Source organism: Phyllobates terribilis, unplaced genomic scaffold (genome assembly GCF_046119375.1).
Source record: "Phyllobates terribilis strain yellow unplaced genomic scaffold, ASM4611937v1 Scaffold_5__5_contigs__length_657084704, whole genome shotgun sequence".
NCBI classification, from domain to species: domain Eukaryota; kingdom Metazoa; phylum Chordata; class Amphibia; order Anura; family Dendrobatidae; genus Phyllobates; species Phyllobates terribilis.
The window spans coordinates 49,670,888-49,693,305 of NW_027362765.1; the positions used below are offsets into that span (position 1 = coordinate 49,670,888).

At 46.2% G+C, this 22,418-nt stretch overlaps 1 protein-coding gene and 1 long non-coding RNA gene across 2 annotated transcripts in view; one reads left to right on the forward strand and one right to left on the reverse strand.

Annotated features, from left to right (window-relative positions):
* Positions 1-97: 97 nt before the first annotated feature.
* Positions 98-21,487, reverse strand: LOC141271940 (uncharacterized). Its single transcript, XR_012321945.1, has 4 exons — positions 21,338-21,487; positions 2,282-2,546; positions 424-498; positions 98-343 (listed from the first exon to the last, which is right to left on the reverse strand). It is a non-coding gene; the product is annotated as an uncharacterized lncRNA (long non-coding RNA).
* Positions 16,900-22,418, forward strand: part of LOC141271901 (uncharacterized) — a 72,088-nt gene continuing 66,569 nt past the window's right edge. The window contains exon 1 of the mRNA XM_073682124.1: positions 16,900-16,962. The gene's annotated coding sequence lies outside the window, so the exon portion shown is untranslated. The remainder of the gene's footprint in view (positions 16,963-22,418) is intronic.

Below are 22,418 nucleotides of genomic sequence, written 5' to 3' on the forward strand. Positions count from 1 at the left end.
TAAGCCATAATCATCAACATTAACAGAAATAAACACTTGAAATAGATCACTCAGTTTGTAATGACTCTATATAATATATGAGTTTCACTTTTTGTACTGAAGAACTGAAATAAGGTATAAATAGTACCTGCGCTGGTTATGATAGGACTGAGGTAATCACCAAGGAAGGAGAAGGTTGATGTAAAAACAAGTTATATTTATTGGGATTATATAGATATAAAAATATAGATAAAAATGAAATAGATCAATTATCACCTCTGAATTAAAAATAAGGAGATCTTGGTTTGAATAGGGTTCAAGGTAGGCTTAAATAGATGTGTAGATCATTCTTGGATGGAGTCCCCTGAGGAAAGGAAGAAAGAAAATGGGGATCAATACGGTGGCTAGTACCGTTTTTTACGCTTAATGGGTAGGGAGGTATACCTGAGGCATATGAAGAAGATTTTTGGTCGACTGGAATGTGTAGATCCTCAAGGGTAGTGGGGCCCAATGGTGCCACTAAAGAGGAAGAGAAAAACGTTTTAAAATGTAAACTTATATGTGATGGTAGGTGTGCTGATTCAATTTTACCTGAGATTGAGAGGAGAGCAAGAGAGGAAAACGTTCTATTTAGCTAGTGATGATATAGCGTGGAGTCCTGAGGATTGGGAGCAATTAGATTATTAGACCATAATACTATAACTGGTTAAAGGATAATATTGACCAGGATATGGTATAGTTACCTGACCAGCGGTATATCCTTAGAGGTAGGAGAACTCTGACAGACAGTTGGTTTGGGCAGTTGGCAGGGTACCTACCCTAGTATAGGTGGGATGCACAAGGCGTCCGGTTGGCACTGTCCTTTGCAATATTGGGAAGTTAGAGGGAGGGGAGACCCACTAGTTCCCGGTTATGCAGGCTGGGACATGTTGAGTAACTGTCCCTAGAACGTCTTTGGTTAAAGCGGGTACTTTTCAACAAATGTCAAACAGAGATGCATGCCATAGTGCTGTGGCACGAGGTGCTCAGGTAGAGTTGTCTCCTGCTTGTATCGCCGGTGCGGTGCTCATACGGAGTCAGAAGGACCTGCAGTTGGTGGTGTGCCACACTGCACTGTTTGCGTACCTGGAAATGCGGCGGTGAGCGGCAGCGGTCCGGGGTAACGCGAAGTATCTGGAGGCGTGTTCACTTACCAAGCCTGCCAGGCGTTGCTTGCGATGACTGTACCTCACTTCTCGGGGAGTCCCGGCTGGAGGCTCCGGCGAGAGCGGGCACTGGCTTCTGGTAGTTGTGCTCGTAGCTGGAGAGGACCTGCGTGACGTCAGGCCACGTGACTTCCCAGGTTAAGGTTAGTACAGATAGCACAGGGGACCTCTTCGCGTTACCCCAGACCGCCGCATTTCTATTTACGCAAACAGTGCAGTGTGGCACACCGCAGCTTTTTGGTTTACTGCACTTTCCCGCAGCAGGTACTGATAATTAACTCACCAGCGGCCCTTGCTCAACTACTTTTTTAAGAACTGAAATAAATTAACGTTTTGATGATATTCTAATTTAGTGAGATGCACCTGAATGCAACCTCTCTACGCTAACTTGGGTTCGTGACAAAGCAATAACAACATGGGCAACATCTCTAATAATTTCGGGGTATAAAGAAATTGCTTCATGCACAGTCAGTTTTGATGAACAATTGAACTCTTCTACTTTGAGAGCAAGTGAAAAATTTTGCTGAAATATGGTCACTGTTTTCTATGGGAATGGAATCTTTTTCCCTGCGGCAACGCTTTGCATGCTCCATGTCGTCCAAATACTTTTCAAAATTAAACTCCTCATCTGATGAGGCTGAAGAAACGGCAGCAGCAGGACTGGCAGGACCCAAGTCCTCTTGCTCTTGGCTGTTCTGGTGCCCACACACCCTAACTGCTACCTCAATCAGGGCTTCTTTTCCTTTAGGAAGCTGTTGATCATACAGCAATATACGATGACTCGGGTCCACATAAACAGCTGCCAGAAGAATTTTATTTTCTTATAGCAGCGTCTCTCTCTGTTTCATTGTAGCAGCAATACCATCTGCGATTAAACCTCCTCTTTGGGACAGGCAAAACAACAAGTTTTTCCACTACTTTATAAAAATGCCAGGAGTTAAATCCTCAGCTAGTAATTTTTTAGTCACTGTAAATGGGTGATGAAGCAATTCCTTCAATTCAGCCACCTGTGTCCATTGACCTTCATTTAGTGTTACCTGAGGGTTGACCATATCTACAAGAAAGTGTTTAAGCTTAATCATTAAATAGGTACTGACCCAGCGAGTGGCTTGATCCGCAATTGCCCCTTTTCCAGCATGGCTCTTCAAGATAGAATCAATTTTAGGGATTCTGGCAGCAGTAGCCAATTTCCTCACTTTGCTAATCCGTGTTGCAGCATGTCACTCTTGCAGACTATCTCTTATTGCCAGCTGCAGCATGTGCACAACACAGCGCATGAAGAGTAGGCTAGAGGTGTGAAGATCCTGTTGCTGTATTTCCGATTTGATATACATCAGAGCTGCTAATTTCTCCAAACATGAGCTAAGAGGAAAAACAAACTAAAACATCAAGCATACAGAGACAACATATCCTGGACTATTGATTTATGCACAGTTTATTGAAAGTTTAGATATGCTTTAAGAAGTACTTAGCTTAATCCTGCTTTCCTGTTCACTCCAGCAGTTCTGAGATGAGTGCAGGCATTCCTTCCCAGTGTGTTTGGATTTTTTCCCTTATCTGTAGAGGAGGAGCTTCACTACTTATCATAAACTGAAGCACAGATTCATCTCTGCTAGAAGTCTAGACCCTTAGATCAGGAATAGGACAGACATTTATAGGACATTTAATAGCTTTCCAAACTTCTTATGATAAAATATTCCCTACAAACTGCATTGAACTACCGTATCCAATTTATTGTATATTTTAGGAGTCGGAATCGGTCCATTTTATACCGACACTGATTCCGACTCCACAGCCCTGCTAAGGAGAGTCAAAAATAAAAGGAACAAGTATAACCTCCCATAAACCTGACAAGGTAATAGGAAAAGGTGCTGGGAGGGAAAGTAAAAAGACTTACTTCTAGAATACAACTGGAGTTTACCAAGCAAGGTATCTCTAAGTTGAAAGGGCTGGAACTCCTGAACACAGATCCACCAAGAGGTATAGCCAGCAAGGAAGTTCAGTGAAAGGTGAACATATAAAACCCCATACAAAATATGATGGGACAAACAAAAACTGAAAAATGAGAAACTCCTGGAAAGGAGAAAACTAAGAAGGGAAACCAAAGACAATAGAAACCATCATCATTTGGACAGAGAAGAAAATACAATAGCTCAGCAGACAGGGGAACCAACCACGCAGCAACAGGTCACCAATCGAATCCACAAACTGAGCCATGACAGTACTTGGCACACAAATTGACCAATTCATGAGAGCCCATTAGCCGCGGCAAGGCATACCCCTTTGATGGGACTCTAATCTTATAAGCCTCTCCAGGGTTAAAAGCCTACAATTCTAAAGGCAGGCAAGATCCAGCTCTAATGAAAAATTACTAGGTTGATGGAAGGAATGTTCAATCAGAAAGGAGTGTACTACAAATATAAAAAAAACTGACCAGCACCTCCAAACAAAATAAAACAAGTGCAAACAGGTTAATATGCCAATGATAGAGGATAAAAAATATTTCTCTTCACAGTATTGCGGACTGTACCAAGCAGAATCTTAATGTCTTCTGAAGGTAGAGGAAAAAACTGAACCATTCAGGAAGAAGTGTTCGGTGGACTCAAATGGGAGCCAAAATCAGGAGTGGGTGATAAATGCATAAATGTTGCACTTGATTCTATTATACCTTATCTCTGATTGTTCCTCACCTGGTTTTGGCTCCCACTCCTGAGAAAAAATACTGACCGAATACTGATAGTAGGGCCGTGGCCTAAAGAATAATAAGGAGTCCTGGAAGTGATGATATGCCTCCAGTCCCCCAGAGCCCTGACCTTATCATAATCAAGTCTTACTGAATTATAAGTAGAGACAGAAAAATTTGCACAGGCCTATATACACAGCTGTGGATAGTTCTCCAAGATGTTCTGAACAACCTCCCATCTGTATTCCTTCAAAAACTGTCTGAAAGTGTCCATGGAAGAATTTAAGCTTTGATGCCGTTTTAAAGGCAAAACATTGTCCCACCAAATATTTATATGATCTAGATTTCTCTTTTAGTCACGCTCATGTAGCATTTTGTTCATAGATAAAAATAAACTATTAATACATTTTTTAAAATTCTTGCTTTGCACAATTTTTTCCACACCAACCTAAGGCTATGTTCACACATCATGGTTTTTTCAGCGTTTTTTATGCAAATTTTCAGCTGCCTTTTGCAGTACCAGCAAAGTCTATGAGAAACCAGAATTCTCTGTTTACACATCATGTTTTTTTTTTTTGTTCAGGATTTTGTGCCTTGCATGTTTTTTTGGAAAATAGAGCATGTCACTTCTTTTAGCATTTTTCACCCATTGGAAGTAATGGCTAATGAATAGTGTTGAGCGAGCACTAAAATGCTCGGGCCGAGCTCGCCGTGATACTCTGGTGCTCGACCCGAGCAAAGAGCCCAATGTTAGTCTATGGGAGACCCGAGCATTTTTGCGGCGGCACCCCCGGCAGTCTTTTAAAAGCCTAACAAGTGCCCAAAACGATAGTGACAGTGCTCAAATGACATGGGGACAGCATGGGGATCGCCCCAGGAAGCATTTCTGACCCCCAGGTCACTGTTGTCAACAATGTGGTCAGAGGTATTAAGCCACTTTTACAGGCTCATAATAAAACGTTCAAAAACGAAAGTGAAACTTTTTTCCTGTGAAATATGTTAAGGAATTTCTTTTCCAGGGTAAAGACTTGTGTATAAGGTAAAATAAATAACCAAAAACAAAAATACTCCTCCACACCTTGGGCTATGTTCACAAGTAGCATTTTTTATGCGTTTTTGCACTTTTGTATTGCTTTCAACTGTGACAAATGCATTCACCGGGAAATGTCATTTTAACATTTTACAACCTTATCTGGCCATGTGCTGTGTGACACATGCATACAGTGCTGAAAAGACATGGGGACAGCATGGGGAAGACCCCTGGAAGCATCTCTGACTCCCAGGTCACTGCCTAAAAGTGTGCCCATCAGAAGTGATCCTTGCCGCATCAGAAGATGCAGACTTGCAACTATCCCCGTGCAAGTCCTTGTCCCAGGGCAGTGTTCAATTGTACCTCCCCCATTCCTTGCAATGCAAGCGCAAATATGCAGCCAACCACCCACCCACCCGCAGGCTGCAATACCATACTGCTAGCTTGCACTTGAAATGGGGCCTTTTAGTTTTGAAGAGGCCAAAGCTGGCCACTACCTCATGGCTGCTTTGGCAGCGAGGTATCCATACTCAGTCCCCGGCGGCCGGGTGTCCATACTCGGTCCCCGGCGGCCGGGTGTCCACGCTTGGTCCCCAGCCGCCCCGCGGCCGGGTGTCCACACACGGTCCCCAGCCTCCTGGGGGCGGCCGGGTGTCCATAAACGGTCCCCAGCCGCCCCGATTTCTCCGCGGAACATCCCCACAGACTTTTCTTAGCCCGGCCTACTTTAGGACAGCATTGGACGAGCCCACTAGAGAACCAGACTCCTCCGGTGGGCCCTGGCTTCTCCATCAGGGCAGTTGAGAGTGCCAAGGTGAGGAGCATGATGATGATGATAGAAGTTAGCATCTGCTTTGTTTTGTTGGAATGCAAGCGTAAGTGTGCAACCTGCCACACCCAGGCTGCAATACCATACTGCTAGCTTGCTTGCACTTGAAATTGGGCCTTTTAGGCATGTGGAGCCAGACGCCGGCCACCATGTCATGGCTGCGTTGGCGGCCCTTTTATCCATACTCAGTCCCCACCCGCCCGGCGGCCGGATGTCCACGCTCGGTCCCCAGCCGCCAGGGGGCGGCCGGGTGTCCACACTCGGTCCCCAGCCGCCCCGCGGCCGGGTGTCCACACACAGTCCCCTGCCGCCTGGGGGCGGCCGGGTGTCCATAAACGGTCCCCAGCCGCCCCGATTTCTCCTGTTACCGACCCACACACTTTTCTTAGACTGGCCTGCTTTAGGGCAGCATTGGACGAGCCCACCAGAGAACCAGACTCCTCCGGTGGGCCCTGGCTTCTCCATCAGGGGAGTTGAGAGTGCCAAGGTGAGGAGCATGATGATGATAGAAGTTAACATCTGCTTCGTTTTCTTGGAATGCAAGCACATGTATGTAGTAGCGGCTAGGCCTTAGGTGGTCAGCGTTTTGGTGCATATCCTACCTCCTACGAGGACTGCTGGATGTTTTCCTGCTACTATCCCAGTTCTATGACTCCTGTTAAAACAAAGCTTCAGGTGATAAATGATGGATGAGGTGGTGGCAAAGGAGAAAGAGCAGGAGGAACAGGGACCATTCACATCAATATCAGGCCAGTCAACCACACGTCTTGTAGGATATGTTTCTGTAACAAAAGGAGCAGTTCTGCTACACAGTTATAGGGCATACAGTGAGTGCAATGCCTACCAAACATTTCGAGGCACTCCAATGCCCCTTGGAAGTGACATGGAGGTCAGAGGGCCTTAACTAAACCATTTTTTCCATTTATAGCAACTGGGTCTCCTGTACACTGTTGGCCTAAGCAGTGAATGGAAGGCTTTCCAAAAATTATGAGGAACTGCAATGCCCCTTGAAACAGACGTGGATTACAGCGTACTAAAAACCTTCCACCCATTATTGGGGAGTGGGTCTCCATTAGTTTTCGCCTTTGCATTGAAAAGCAAAAGCTGACTAAAATTAGGAGGAAATGCAATGCCCGTTGGAAGAGTTGTGGAGGTTAGAGGTAATTAAAAACAACATTTCAATGCCCCTCGGAAGAGACGTGGAGGTCACAGTAGCTTAACAAGACTGTTTTAATGCCCCTTTGAAGAGACATGGAGGTTGCAGTAGGTTAACAAGACGGTTTTAATGCCCCTCGGAAGAGACGTGGAGGTCGCAGAAGCATAACAAGACGCTTTTAATGCTCCTTGGAAGAGACGTGGAGGTCAGAGTGGTATAACAACACGCTTTTAATGCCCCTCAGAAGAGACGTGGAGGTCCCAGTAGCTTAACAAGACGCTTTTAATGCCCCTCAGAAGAGACGTGGAGGTCGCAGTAGCTTAACAAGACGGTTTTAATGCCCCTTACAAGAGCCATATAGTACAGCATATTACAAACATTATTCCCATTATTGGGAAGTGGGTCTCCCATAGTCTTTGCTTATGCCTTCCAAGCAAAAGCTGCCAAAAATTAGGACGTAGGAACTTGCAATACCCTTACAAGAGCCATGCAGAACAGCATATTACAAACATTATTCCCATTATTGGGGAGTGGGTCTCCCATAGTATTTGCTTATGCCTTCCAAGCAAAAGCTGCCAAAAATTATGAGGAAATGCAATGCCCGTTCGAAGAGTCGTGGAGGTCCCAGTAGCTTAACAAGACCGTTTTAATGCCCCTCAGAAGAGACGTGGAGGTCAGAGTGGTATAACAACATGCTTTTAATGCCCCTCAGAAGAGACGTGGAGGTCAGAGTGGTATAACAAGACGGTTTTAATGCCCCTCAGAAGAGACGTGGAGGTCACAGTAGCTTAACAAGACGCTTTTAATGCCCCTCGGAAAAGTGGTGGAGGTCGAAGTAGCTTAACAAGACACTTTTAATGCCCCTTACAAGAGTCATACAGTACAGCATCTTAAAAACATTATTCCCATTATTGGGGAGTGGGTCTCCCATAGTCTTCGCTTATGCCTTCCAATTAAAAGCTGCCAAAAATTAGGATGGAGGAACTTGCAATGCCCCTTACAAGAGCCATGCAGTACAGCATATTACAAACATTATTCCCATTATTGGGAAGTGGGTCTCCCATAGTATTTGCTTATGCCTTCCAAGCAAAAGCTGCCAAAAATTAGGATGGAGGAACTTGCAATGCCCCTTACAAGAGCCATACAGTACAGCATCTTAAAAATATTATTCCCATTATTAGGGAGTGGGTCTCCCACAGTCTTTGCTTATGCCTTCCAAGCAAAAGCTGACAAAAATAAGGACGGAGGAACTTTCAATAATGGCAACATGGACCACGGTCACCCTGGTGGTATAATGGTGGTAGAGGCTGAGGATAAGGAGAAGAACATAAAACAGCCGAAATGAGGAATCGTATACCCATGTGTGGGTGTGAAGCGGTGCATGTGAATACACCTCGCGAAAAAACACAGTGGATTTGACTTTGTTACTCTGCTGTCATTAGGTGGTGATGAGAAGTCTGGCCCAATCCAGCCCTTGTTCATTTTGATAAGGGTCAGCTTGTCAGCATTGTCAGTTGACAGGGGAGTGCGCTTATCAGTTATAATTCCCCCAGCGGCATTAAAAACACGCTCCGATAACACGCTAGCGGCAGGGCAGGCCAGGACCTCCAAGGCGTACAGAGCGAGTTCATTCCAAGTGTCTAGCTTGGATACCCAATAATTAAAAGGCACAGAGGAATCACGGAGGACGCTGGTACGGTCGGCAAGGTACTCCCTCACCATCTTTTGAAACTTTCCACTCCTTGTGAGAGTACCCCGCGCCTCAGGGCCTGTAAGCTGGGCGGGTCTCAGAAAACTGTCCAAGAACATTGACAGTATTCCCCTGCCTCTGCTGGATTGGAGTTGCCTCTCTCTCGCTTGTACGCCTTGGTTGGTCAACGAACTGTGACCTCTGCCGCTAGCGTGTTCAGATGGGAACTTTTTTAACAGTTCTGCAGCAAGGGCTTTCTGGTACTGCCCCATTTTTGTAGACCTCTCCACCTCAGGAATAAGAGAGTGAAAGTTCTCCTTGTAGCGGGGGTCTAAAAGTGTCACCAACCAGTAATGACTGTCACCCAACATTTTGACAATGCGAGGGTCACGGTTAAGGCAGCGTAACATAAAGTCAGCCATGCGTGCCAGACTGGTAATGGGCAAGACTTCCGTGTCCTCACCAAGATGACGACTGACCATGCTCTCCTCCTCCTCCTCCCCCTGTACTCAGGCCACCCACGCTGAACTGACGGTATGACAGTTGTACAGGTACTACTGTCTGCAGCGCATGACACAAGCTCCTGTTCTTCTTCCTCCTCCTCCTCTCCCCCATTGTCCCCCAATGCACATTGGAATGAGGTGAGGCTGGGCTGTGTGTAATCGACCGCTACGGCTTCTTGATCCATCTCATCATACTCTGGCTGCAATGCCTCCTCTTTAATTCTCTGCAGAGAGCGTTGCAAAAGACAGACAAGTGGAATGCTGACGCTAATGATGGGATCATCCCCACTCACCATCTGGGTGGACTCCTCAAAGTTTGTCAAGATGATACAGATGTCAGACATCCAGGTTCACTCCTGAGGTCTTATGTGTGGAGTCTGACCTGAATATCGATGGCCTTGTTGCAGCTAGTACTCCACAACTGCTCTCTTCTTCTCACAAATCATTTGCAACATGTGGAGAATAGAGTTCCAACGCGTGGGGACATCACACACCAGTCGGTGTGACGGAAGCTGCAAACGCTGCTGCAACACAGCAAGGGCAGCGGCAGCTGTAGCCGACTTGCGAAAATGAGCTGACAGGCGGAGTACTTTGACGAGCAGATCTGGCAACACGGGGTACGATTTAAGAAACCGCTGAACCACGAGGTTAAGCACATGAGCCAGGCATGGTACGTGTGTGATCTCGCCTCAGAGCCGCCACCAGGTTACGGCCATTGTCACACATGACCATGCCTGGATGTAGGTTAAGCGGTCTCAGCCACAGATCTGCCTTCTCTTTCACAGCTGTCCACAACTCACAAGCAGTGTGAGGTTTCTCACCTAAGCTTATGAACTTCAGCACAGCCTATTGCCGCTTGGCGGAGGCAGTACTGCAGTGCTTCCAGCTTGTAACTGATGTGTTGATATCTGAGATGGAGCCTAAACAGGAGGAGGAGGATGATGTGCAGGAGCTGTACACTGTGGGGGCAACTCTGGCTGACATAGGGCCCGCAATCCTCGGTGTGAGGAGGATGTGTTCCGTCCCAAGGTCAGACTGGGTCCCGGCTTCCACTATGTTTACCCAGTGTGCCGTCAGGGTGATGTACCATCCCTGGCCACAAGCACTTGTCCACGTGTCCGTTGTCAGGTGGACTCTCCCAGTAACTGCGTTGTTGAGGGCACGGCAGATGTTTTGGGACACGTGCTTCTGTAGTGCGGGGATGGCACACCGGGCAAAATAGTGTCGGCTGGGGACCAAGTACCGAGGGATGGCCACCGCCATGAGGTTGCGGAAGGATTCCGTCTCCACCCGCCTAAAAGGCAGCATTTCCAACGCAAGCAGTCGTGAACTGTGCGAATTTAGGACTGTGGCCTGTGGGGCGTTAGCTGCGAATTTCCGCTTTCGTTCAAAGGTCTAGGATATGGACAATTGAATGCTGCGGTGGGACATGGACTTTGATGTTTCTTGAGAAACTGCCATAACAAGTGAAGACTGAGAGGAGGGGGCATCTTTGCATGCAGTATGGACAGGGGATTGCCTTGCATACACAACAGGGGGTTCTATTGCACGCACAACAGCAGAAGAAGCAGTGGTGACACCCGCTGACACTGGTCGTGGACCCTGGGGTTCGCCCCACAAAGTCGGATGCTTTGCTGCCATGTGCCTGATCATGCTGGTGGTGGTCAGGCTGGTAGTTTTGTCACCCCTGCTGATGCTGGCATGGCAGGTGGTACAAATGGCCTTTTTGGGGTTATCAGCAGAGTCTTTAAAAAAATTCCAGACTCTGGAAGACCTACCGCTTGTACTGGCAACGTCCCTCGTGTTGGTGTTACGGGGAACGGTTGCCCGCCTTCTGTCTGCGGCCACCACACTGCTTCTTCCTGCCTGTTGGGGTACTCTGCCTCCCTCCCCCTGATTGCTGCTGGCCTCACTCTGCACGTCCTCCTGCCCTGTTGGGTCAGTTACTAGATCATCCACCACCTCCTCCTCTTCCACTTGCGCACCACGATCCTCCTCCTCACTTCCTGGCAATTGTGTCTCGTCATCGTCCACCTCTTGTCACAAATTGCCAGCGTCTACTTCCTGTGGCCGTGGCTGTTCAAATATTTGCATCGCTACATGGGATCTCCTCTTCCACCACTTCAAGCTGAGCAGACGAGGGGCACAAATCTGGAAATGGACCAGTGAACAGCTCTTCAGAGTGTCCAAGTGTGGGATCAGTTGCTGTCTGACGACACTCGGCATGGTGGGAGGAGGGAGCATCAGGGTGAGTAGTATGCGGTCGAGACTCACGGCTACTAAGAGTCAACCGTGTGGAAGACAGGCCGGAGGTGATGGTGCCCATGTAACTGGAAGTATTATCTGCTATCCAATTAATAACCTGTTCACACTGATCAATTCGCAATACTGGTGTTGTTCTGTGCTTCCCTAGTAATTCGGTCAAGAAGTGGGAGCGAGAAGATGTGGCTGTTGGTTGTGGCACATTTTCACCTTGGCCACGGCCCCGTCCTCTGCACGCACCATCACCAGAACGTCCACTTCCACGTCCCTTGCCACGCGCCTTGCCCATTGTAAAGGAAGTAAAATAGCTTACACTCGCACTATCAATGGAAAAGGGTAATAAAAAGTAGATTAGAACCGTGGAAGAGGAAAACCACAGTTCTATTTCTCTGGCCTACACCCAACTCTTTTAAACAATCTGAGCAATCAGGGAGAAAATATTACTGTTTTTCTTTACGGAAAAAATACCAAAATCTGAATAATAGAGATTTACCGTGGAACAGCAAAACCACAATTATAATTTACTGGTGTATGTAGACGAGACTTTTTTAAATACAGTGCCTACAAGTAGTATTCAACCCCCTGCAGATTTAGCTGGTTGACACATGCGGAATTAACTTGGCATTGTGACATTTGTACTGTAGATCAGCCTGGAAGTGGGAAATGCACTGCAGCAAATTTTATTTATTTTTTTTTTTAAACGTTAAAAGTTAATTCAGAGTGTCATTTATTATTCAACCCCTCAAACCACAAGAATTCTGTTTGGTCCCCCTAAAGTATTAAGAAGTAGTTCAGGCACCAAGAATAATGAGCTTCACATGTGTGGATTAAAGATCTCTTTTGCCAGCCTTTTCTGACTATTTAAGACCCTCCCCAAACTTGTGAACAGCACTCAGACATGGTCAACATGGGAAAGACAAAGGAGCATTCCAAGGCCATTAGAGACAAGATCGTGGAGGGTCACAAGGCTGGCAAGGGGTACAAAACCATTTCCAAGGAGTTGGGCCTACCTGTCTCCACTGTTGGGAGCATCATCCGTAAGTGGAAGGCTTATGGAACTACTGTTAGCCTTCCACGGCCTGGACAGCCTTTGAAAGTGTCCTCCCGTGCCGAGGCCAGGCTTGTCCAAAGAGTCAAGGCTAACCCAAGGACAACAAGGAAGGAGCTCCGGGAAGATCTCATGGCAGTGGGGACATTGGTTTCAGTCAATACCATAAGTAACGTACTCCACCGCAATGGTCTCCGTTCCAGACGAGCCTGTATGGTACCTTTACTTTCAAAGCGTCATGTCAAGGCTCGTCTACAGTTTGCTCATGATCACTTGGAGGACTCTGAGACAGACTGGTTCAAGGTTCTATGGTCTGATGAGACCAAGATCGAGATCTTTGGTGCCAACCACACATGTGACGTTTGGAGACTGGATGGCACTGCATACGACCCCAAGAATACCATCCCTACAGTCAAGCATGGTGGTGGCAGCATCATGCTGTGGGGCTGTTTCTCAGCCAAGGGGCCTGGCCATCTGGTCCGCATCCATGGGAAGATGGATAGCACGGCCTACCTGGAGATTTTGGCCAAGAACCTCCGCTCCTCCATCAAGGATCTTAAGATGGGTCGTAATTTCATCTTCCAACAAGACAACGACCCAAAGCACACAGCCAAGAAAACCAAGGCCTGGTTCAAGAGGGAAAAAGTCAAGGTGTTGGAGTGGCCTAGTCAGTCTCCTGACCTTAACCCAATTGAAAACTTGTGGAAGGAGCTCAAGAATAAAGTCCACATGAGACACCCAAAGAACCTAGATAACTTGGAGAAGATCTGCGTGGAGGAGTGGGCCAAGATAACTCCACAGACCTGTGCCGGCCTGATCAGGTCTTATAAAAGACTATTATTAGCTGTAATTGCAAACAAGGGTTATTCCACAAAATATTAAACATAGGGGTTGAATAATAATTGACCCACACTTTTATGTTTAAAATTTAATAAAATTCAACTGAGCAACATAACTTTTTGGTTTGTAAGATTTATGCTTCTGTTCATAAAACCTACTCTTGAATGCAGTTTGAAGGCTCTAACTTATTTGCATCTTATCAAACCAGCTAAATCTGCAGGGGGTTGAATACTACTTGTAGGCACTGTATATATATTTGCGGCTGAACAATGAGCGACACACTCAAACAGTTTTTTTTAGATACAAATGGTCTAAAAGTGGATAATACAGAGGTTTGAACCGTGGAACTGCAAAACCACACTTGTATTTCTCGGGCCTACACCAGACTATTTTCAACAGATATATTTGTGTCTGAACAATCAGGAGACACTATTTATTTTTTACGGCAAAGAATGCTAAAAGCAGGATAATAGAGATTTTTTTACCGTGGAACAGCAAAACCACAGTTATAATTTACTGGTGTATACCAGACTTTTTTAAATATATATATATTTGCGGCTGAACAGTGAGCGACACACTCAAACTGTTTTTTTTAGATACAAATGGCCCAAAAGTGGATAATACAGAGGTTTGAACCGTGGAACTGCAAAACCACACTTGTATTTCTTGGGCCTACACCAGACTATTTTCAACAGATATATTTGTGTCCGAAAAATCAGGATGACACTATTTTTTTTTTTTCTTACGGCATAAAATCGCCAAGAGCAGGATAATAGAGATTTTTTACCGTGGAACAGCAAAAGCACACTTCTGTCTCTCTGGCCTACACCAAACTATTTTTAACAGATATATTTGTGTCTGAAAAATCAGGGAGACACTATTATTTTTTTTTTTATGGCAAAAAATTCCAAGAGCAGGATAATAGAGATTTTTTTACCGTGGAACAGCAAAAGCACAGTTATAATTTACTGGTGTATACCAGACTATTTTCAACAGATATATTTGTGTCTGAACAATCAGGAGACACTATTATTTATTTTTTACGGCAAAAAATGCCAAAAGCAGGATAATAGAGATTTTTACCGTGGAACAGCAAAACCACAGTTATAATTTACTGGTGTATACCAGACTTTTAAAAAATATATATATATTTGCGGCTGAACAGTGGGCGACACACTCAAACTGTTTTTTTTTTTAGATACAAAAGGCACAAAACTGGATAATACAGAGATTTCACCCGTGGAACTGCAAAACCACACTTCTGTTTCTGTGGCCTATACCAGACTCTTTTCAACAGATATATTTGTGTCTGAAAAATCAGAGACACACGTTTTTTTGGGGGCGTGGGGGACGACGACACCAATAGGTTAATAAGACGGGTATTTGTACAGTGCGACGGAGGAAAAAAAAAAGAGGATTTAGATGAAAAAAAAGAGGATTTAGATGAAAAAAAATAATTTTTCCTGGCCTCCGAGACCTGGAGCTAAGTCCAGCAATTTCAGAAACAGGAGCACACAGGATTGTAATGCAGCGTTTGCTGGTATAACCCCACTGCGTCTCCTATACTGCCTGCCTGTCTGCCTGATATCTGGGATGGATATTAGTCCTGAGAAAGACTGTTTGTTTGATCTGGCAGGCTTTACAGACCCTAGACTAACTATTTCACAGGATAAATCTCTCCCTAGCTCAGCAGCGCTGTCCCTACACTGTCTAATCCGGAGCGACTGTGTCCAAGATGGCGGCGCCCGGTTTTAAATACTCGAGGTGACACTGTGCGGCCAGCCAATCACTGTAATGCCCACAAACAACATGGCTGCGGCATTACAGTGACTGGCTGGCAATCCCTGCATGTTCATTGGCTCTGTAAAGAGCGCCAAACATGCAGGGTGGAGACCCGAGCTCCCGCCCGAGTAACCCGGAAATGCTCGGTGCTCGCCGAACATCCCGAGTAGCGTGATGCTCGGGCGAGTACCGAGCAGTGTCGAGCATGCTCGCTCAACACTAGTAATGAATTAACGCTGAAAAAAACAAGATGTGTGAACATAGCTAACTTTTGCACAGTAATGTACATATCCCTTTTTTTTCCTTGACATAAGGCATCTTCATTAATCAATGCACAACAAATTCAGCTCTGAATTTTTGGGGTGGTGGTGGCAATGTAGGAAATGTTGTAACCTGTATCTCTAGTCAGAGCAGATCTGTCCGGCCAGGGATTAGTCTGACTGAGACCTGTGGTTCTCTTTAGCCAGGCCTAATTCGGGTGTGTGCTGTCCAGTACGTATAATCGATTTCCTTCTTTGGCCAATGGGGCAGCACCACAACCTACCGGTATATAATCTCATAGCTTCCTACTCTAGTTAACCGATATTTGCCTGGAAGCTCCTGGACACTTGTGCTTTGTTTGTTTTGTTATTCTGGGTTTAGACCCGACTTACACACCGACCTCATCTCCTTCTGTTTTCTCTACTGAATCCGACCTCGACTACTAAGAAAACTCTTCTATAGGTAAGAAATATTCTGTATATAAAAGAATTAGTGGCCTTCCAGTACACGTGATACATATGCGACTCTGCTCCGCACACCTTGTACACGCGGCTCCGCTCCGTTCTCCTCGTACACACACGGCTCCGCTCCGTACACCTCGTAAACGCGGCTCCGCTCCGTTCTCCTCGTACACACACGGCTCCGCTCCGTACTCCTCGTACACACACGGCTCCGCTCCATACACCTCGTAAACGCGGCTCCGCTCCGTTCTCCTCGTACACACACGGCTCCGCTCCGTACTCCTCGTACACACACGGCTCCGCTCCGTACACCTCGTACACACGGCTCTGCTCCGTACACCTCGTACACACACGGCTCCGCACACCTCGTACACGCGGCTCTGCTCCGTACTTCTCATACACACGTGGCTCCGCACACCTCGTACACGCGCGGCTCCGCTCCGTACTCCTCGTACACGTGCGGCTCCGCTCCGTACACCTCGTACACACGCGGCTCCGCTCCGCACTCCTCATACACACGTGGCTCCGCACACCTCGTACACGCGCGGCTCCGCTCCGTACTCCTCGTACACCCGCGGCTCCGCTCCGTACGCCTCGTACACGCGCGGCTCCGCTCCGTACGCCTCATACACGCGCGGCTCCGCTCCGTACGCCTCGTACACGCGCTGCTCCGCTCCGTACGCCTCGTACACGCGCGGCTCCGCTCCGTACACCTCGTACACCCGCGGCTCCGCTCCGTACGCCTCATACACGCGCGGCTCCGCTCCGTACGCCTCGTACACGCGCTGCTCCGCTCCGTACGCCTCGTACACGCGCTGCTCCGCTCCGTACGCCTCGTACACGCGCTGCTCCGCTCCGTACGCCTCGTACACGCGCGGCTCCGCTCCGTACACCTCGTACACGCGCGGCTCCGCTCCGTACGCCTCGTACACGCGCGGCTCCGCTCCGTACGCCTCGTACACGCGCGGCTCCGCTCCGTACGCCTCGTACACGCGCGGCTCCGCTCCGTACGTCTCGTACACGCGCGGCTCTGCTACATCCACCCTGTAAACCCCTCCTGACCCCACACATAACCTTCAGCTCATCCAGCACCATGACAACCAGCACAGCAGAGTCCTGCATCCACTGAGGCCCCTGATCATGTGACCCCTGACTCCTCCCCTCCTGTGACCTCATCACAGGTCCTGTGCACACAGAACAGCCATATATGTGGTGGCGGCTCTGCAGGTGGAGGTATGTGGAGACCCCCATTACTGGGAACAGGGGGCATTAACCCCTCCATTCCCGGAGACAGTGCCCCCTTACACCCGTGCTCGCAGTGACATTGTGCCCCCAGTTCTCCATTACTTCCTCCTCTCTCAGGAAGCTTCTGTCTTCCTTCCTGTGGGGCAGAGATGGTGGAGGTGTCTGTCGGCCTCAGCTGTAGTGAGTGGAGCCTTTTTCCTGCACTCAGGTGTATTGTGTGTATAAGGCTGTGTGCACACGATGCGCTTTTTAAGCGTTTCCGCAGCGGCAAAAACTCTGCAGAAACGCTTCAAAACCGCATGGTAGAAGGCCTGCCTTGTCCCCCAATGAAATTTCTGCTGCGGATTATCATTGCGGAAAAAAACGCAGCACTACCAATTATTTTGCGGAAGCGCTGCGTTTTCGCTGCCATTGACTTGCATTAGAACGCGCCAATTCTGCAAGACTGCATCTGTACTTGCGTAATTGGCGCGTTCTAATGTGCGGATGGTACCCGGGTGTAGAGGAGAGGAGAGTCTCATCCACACCCAGGTACCATTAAAAAATCTGTAAAAAAAGAATAAAATAAAAAATAAATATATACTTACCTTCTGGTGGCCCGCGGAGCGCTCCTCCTTGCTTCCCGGCACTTCGCGATGGACTGAAGGACCTGTGCTGACGTCAGCAGGTCCTTCACTTTACCGCTGCCGGCAGCCGGGACCGAGCGAACTAACACAGCGCGGGCCATCGGAGGGCAAGTATATTTTTATTTTTATACATTCTCTCGGGTCACACTATATATGCCGTTTGCATGGATTTATATAGTGTGACCAAGTTGACAAGCACTTTCCAAGTGATGCTTAAATCACTTGGAAAGCGCTTGTCAACCCGCATGCGGAAATGCATGTGAAGAACGCTTCACATCCGCATGTCCCTGGCAGGAAAACGCATGTACAATCCGCATGTACAATCCGCATGTACAATCCGCATGTACAATCCACATGTACAATCCGCATGTACAATCCGCATGCGTTTTTTCTGCCAGGGAGATGAAGAAATGCTCAGGAAAAAATCCTGAGCATTTCTGCATCGTGGGCACATAGCCTTATACCCCTGTACCCTGTATGTGTAGATACTGACGGGAGGCTGGTGAGGGATGGGGGTCTTCGGACAGTTATGGGTTCACCATGTGGAGATTCCCCATTACTGGGCAGAGGCCACATTAACCCCTTCATTACCAGAGAAACCTTGTTTTGATTTCAGGATGAGGTTGTCCCTGAAGTACAGGCTTCATTTGGGAAATAGAAGTCAGCGATGGTTTTGATTAGTGATGAGCACAAGTGCTCATTACTCGAGTTTGCCTAGGGTGCTCGGTTACTCACCGAGTATCGCAGATGCTTGAGTGACATGTTTGCGTCCCCCACGGCCGCATGTTGTGCAGCTGTTAGTCCAAAAACATGCAGGGATTGCCTGTGTTTGTCAGGTAATCCCCATATGTTTTCTGGCCATGTAACAGCCATGAAACGTCGGGCTGTGAGGACTTGAACATGTCACTCAAGCATCTGCGATACTCGGTGCGTAACCGATCACTCAGTGCAAACTTTAGTAACGAACACTTGTGCTCATCACTACTTTTGATCTCTTGAACACCCTTAATATTTACCCCATAGTGACCACTAATAAATCTTTTCACTAACCTGAGATATGTGAATAGCATCCCTCCCTCAAAAGGTGAAAATGCAGCAGCTGACCCCCTGCTTCATCAGTCACGATCAGTTTTGGCACCGATCATGGTTGTTTAACCCCTAAATTACTGCTGTCAATAGTGACAGTGGCACTGAGATGGTTAACTTTAACCCCATCTATATTCTGAGCTCATGATTGTGTGGTCCCGATGGTTGCAATGGAAATCCACAGCCAAGTAACATAATCTGCCGGCTATAGTGACCTGTTCAGAAGTTAGCAACATTTTAGTGGTAAACATACATTTTATTCATTCCCGTTATGCCACTTTGCTTTAATTCCTCAAAAGCACCTAAAGGGTTAATAAATGGCACGATAGCCGTTTTTGATATGTTGAGGGGGGCTGTTTTTAAAATGTTACCACTTTGCGTTTTTTTCCAACATATAGGTCCGCCAGAAGTCAATTGAAAACTGAATAGGTCCCTAAAAATTTAAAAAATTTTGTTGTTGTAAATTTCCATGAAAAAATGCTGCCAAATGTTTAAATATTCTAACATCCTGACAACATAAAGACAGTTTACAAATAATATAAATGTTTATTTTTTTTATCTGGATTAAATGTGTAATCTCTTAAAGTTTAAAATTGCTAATTTGATTTAAATTATTATCAAATATCTGATATGTTTATTTATAAAGGCAAAACATAGCAACCTAAACTTACCACCAACATAAAGTACAATTTGGCTGGGTGCCCACGTAGCGTTTTACAAGCGTTTATGCTGCGGAATTTCCGCAGCATAAACGCTTGGGAAACGCTTGGTAATCCGCCCCCCATGGTCCCCAATGACAAGCCGCAATGTCAATGCCCATGCTGCGGATTTTTCCACAGCGTTTATGCTGCGCTCAAAAATCCGCAGCATGTCCATTAATTTTGCGGACACGCAGCGTAATCGCCATTGACTTGCATTGGACCGCGTGACGTCCGCATCACTGCATTTGCACATGCGGATATCACACGGTTCAATGTGCGGATGGTACCCAAGTCTGGAGGAGAGAAGATTCTCATCCAGACCTGGGTACCATAGAAACTGTAAAAAAAAAAAAGAATTTAAAATAAAAAAAAAAAGTTTAAACTCACCTTCTGATGTCTACCTGGTGTTTTGTCTGCTCCGTCCGGTGTCTTGCAATGTTCGCGTTGATGTGAAGGACCTGCCATGACGTCACTGAGTCATGTGACCCATCACATGGCTCAATGATGTCACCGCAGGTCCTTCACACCCCCGCAAGCAGTGCAAGACACCGGACGGAGCAGACAAAACACCGGGAAGACATCGGAAGGTGAGTTTAAACTTTTTTTTTTTATTATTTTTTACCATTCTTATTCTTTTTTTTTTAACTAACTTGGTCACACTACTATAAATCCATGCCGGTTGCATGGACTTATATAGTGTGACCAAGCTGTCAAGCACTTTTCCAAGTGATGCTATAATCGCTTGGAAAAGCGCTTGATAACCCGCATGCAGAAATGCATGCAAAGACGCTTCACAAACGCTTCTACCTGGCGGGAAAACCGCATTTAAAATCCGCATGCGTTTTTCCTGCCAGGGAGAAGCATAAAAAATATGCAGCATTTCTGCATCGTGGGCACGTAGCCTTTGTCACGACAAAACTTTCTCAAAATTACTGGGATATGTTGAAACATTCTAGAGTTATTGTCAGATAAAGTGACAGAAGAACAATTGGAACAATAACCCGATATTAGGCTGCGCTGCTGTAATGAAGAATCCTTAGGACCAAGATGAGTAGAATGGGTTTTTTACTTATACAACACGTTTTCACGTCTCTAAACTTGCTTCTTTTTCAAGTGAAAAGAAACAATTGCAACACAGATTCTAGATGTAGCCTTACAAATGATTTATAGAGGAGTAATATTATATTGGGATCACAGCATTTTATCTCTCTTTTAATACATTTTAAATCTCGTTTGCTTTTGCGGCTGCAGCTTGACATTGAGTACTGCTGCTCAGCTTACTTGTAACCAGAATACCCAAGTCTTTCTCCTGTTCTGTAGTCCCAAGTATACTCCTATTTAATGTGAATACAGCAAAATGAATGCTCCGTCCTATGTGTATTACTCTATATTTATCAACATTAAACCTTATATGCCAGGTGTTTGCCCATTCAGACGTCTTAACCAGATCATTTTGTAGTATTATACGGTCAACCTTCATTTTTATTATCCTACATAGTTTTGTGTCATCCACAAGGTCATTAATAAAGAGATTAAAAAGAATTGGTCCTGACATGGATCCTTGCTGTTCCCACTGCTCCTAGTACATATCCTTCTTGTTCCCACTACTCATAGTACATATCCTGCTGACTGTATCCCATATAGAGACTGTACCATTTACGACTTTGTTTCCTGTTCGTTAACCAGCTTTTTACCCTAGTATAGATAGTGTCCCCTAGTCCCTGCATCTGCAGTTTCAGTATAAGGCTGTTATTTGGTACATTATCAAATACCTTTGCAAAGTCTGGATATTTCACATCAGCCGCATGACCAACATCCAGATTTGCACTTTCCTCCTCATAGAAACCCAACATGTTTGTTAGATATGACTTATCTTTCATGAATTCATGTTGGTTGCCAATTATTATATTATTCTCTGCAATATATTTTTGCCTGGATCCACTTTCTTACCTTTCTTAAATATCGATATCACGTCAGTCATCCTCCGATCTTGTGGCACCAACCCTGTTACAAGAGAGTCTAAGAATATGAGATACAGCGGTCTGTCAATTACTGAGCGCAACTCTCTCAATATCCGTAGATAAATGCGATCCAGCCCCGGAGCTTTGCCAATATTTACTTTGCAGTCATGCTTTTCCTTATGTTGGTTATATCATGTGGTGAACTTTGCTTTTTGTCTTGCTCAGTGATACCTGGCACAAGCAGTTCATTGTCAGTGTCAGTGCCAGTCATTGCTCTGGTTGCTCAACCACTACAAAATACAATACAAACTTATCTTGCTCTCCACAGTTCTGCACCACCCTATATCTCCTTCCTCATCTCGGTCTATCACCTTACTTGTGCTCCCCGCTCCGCAACTGATCTAAGCCGTGGCCCCACTACCAGTATTTGGTCAGTATTTTATCTCAGGAGTGGGAGCCAAAACCTGGTGAGGAACAATCAGAGAAAAGGAATAATAGAAACTAGTTACCAACTCTGCATTTATCACCCACTCCTGGTTTTGTCTCCCACTCCTGAGAAAAAATACTGACCAAATACTGATAGTGGGGCCGTGGCCTTTGACTTACAGCCTCCATAATCTGAACCTCCCAATCTCTTTAGACAGGCCTGTCAACTCAACTAACTAACCAACCAAACTCTCCTTTATTCCTTCTTTCTAAATTCTACCCAGAACCTGGTCCCTCCTACTCATCTATGTCCACATACTCCTTGCACCGAATTGCACTTGGTAACTGTACTTAGACAAATACTGGCTGATGACTGGATCATACAGCTTTACATAAAAATAGGGATGAGCGTACCCAAACACTGACTTTTTTACTGTACGTCCGGTTTCCTGTTAGGGTTTGCCAGTCTAATAAAGATTGTTGAAAGGCTGCAGCGCAGCCAATAAACATGTTGTTAGACTGTGGGCACTTCTGGAGCCATCACAGCCATGCCGTGCCTGCAGCCGACAGGACATTATGCTTCCTTTCATAGGCCCATATACCGCTGCACTAATGGTGAGGCCACAAGATGTTAAGGTGTGAGA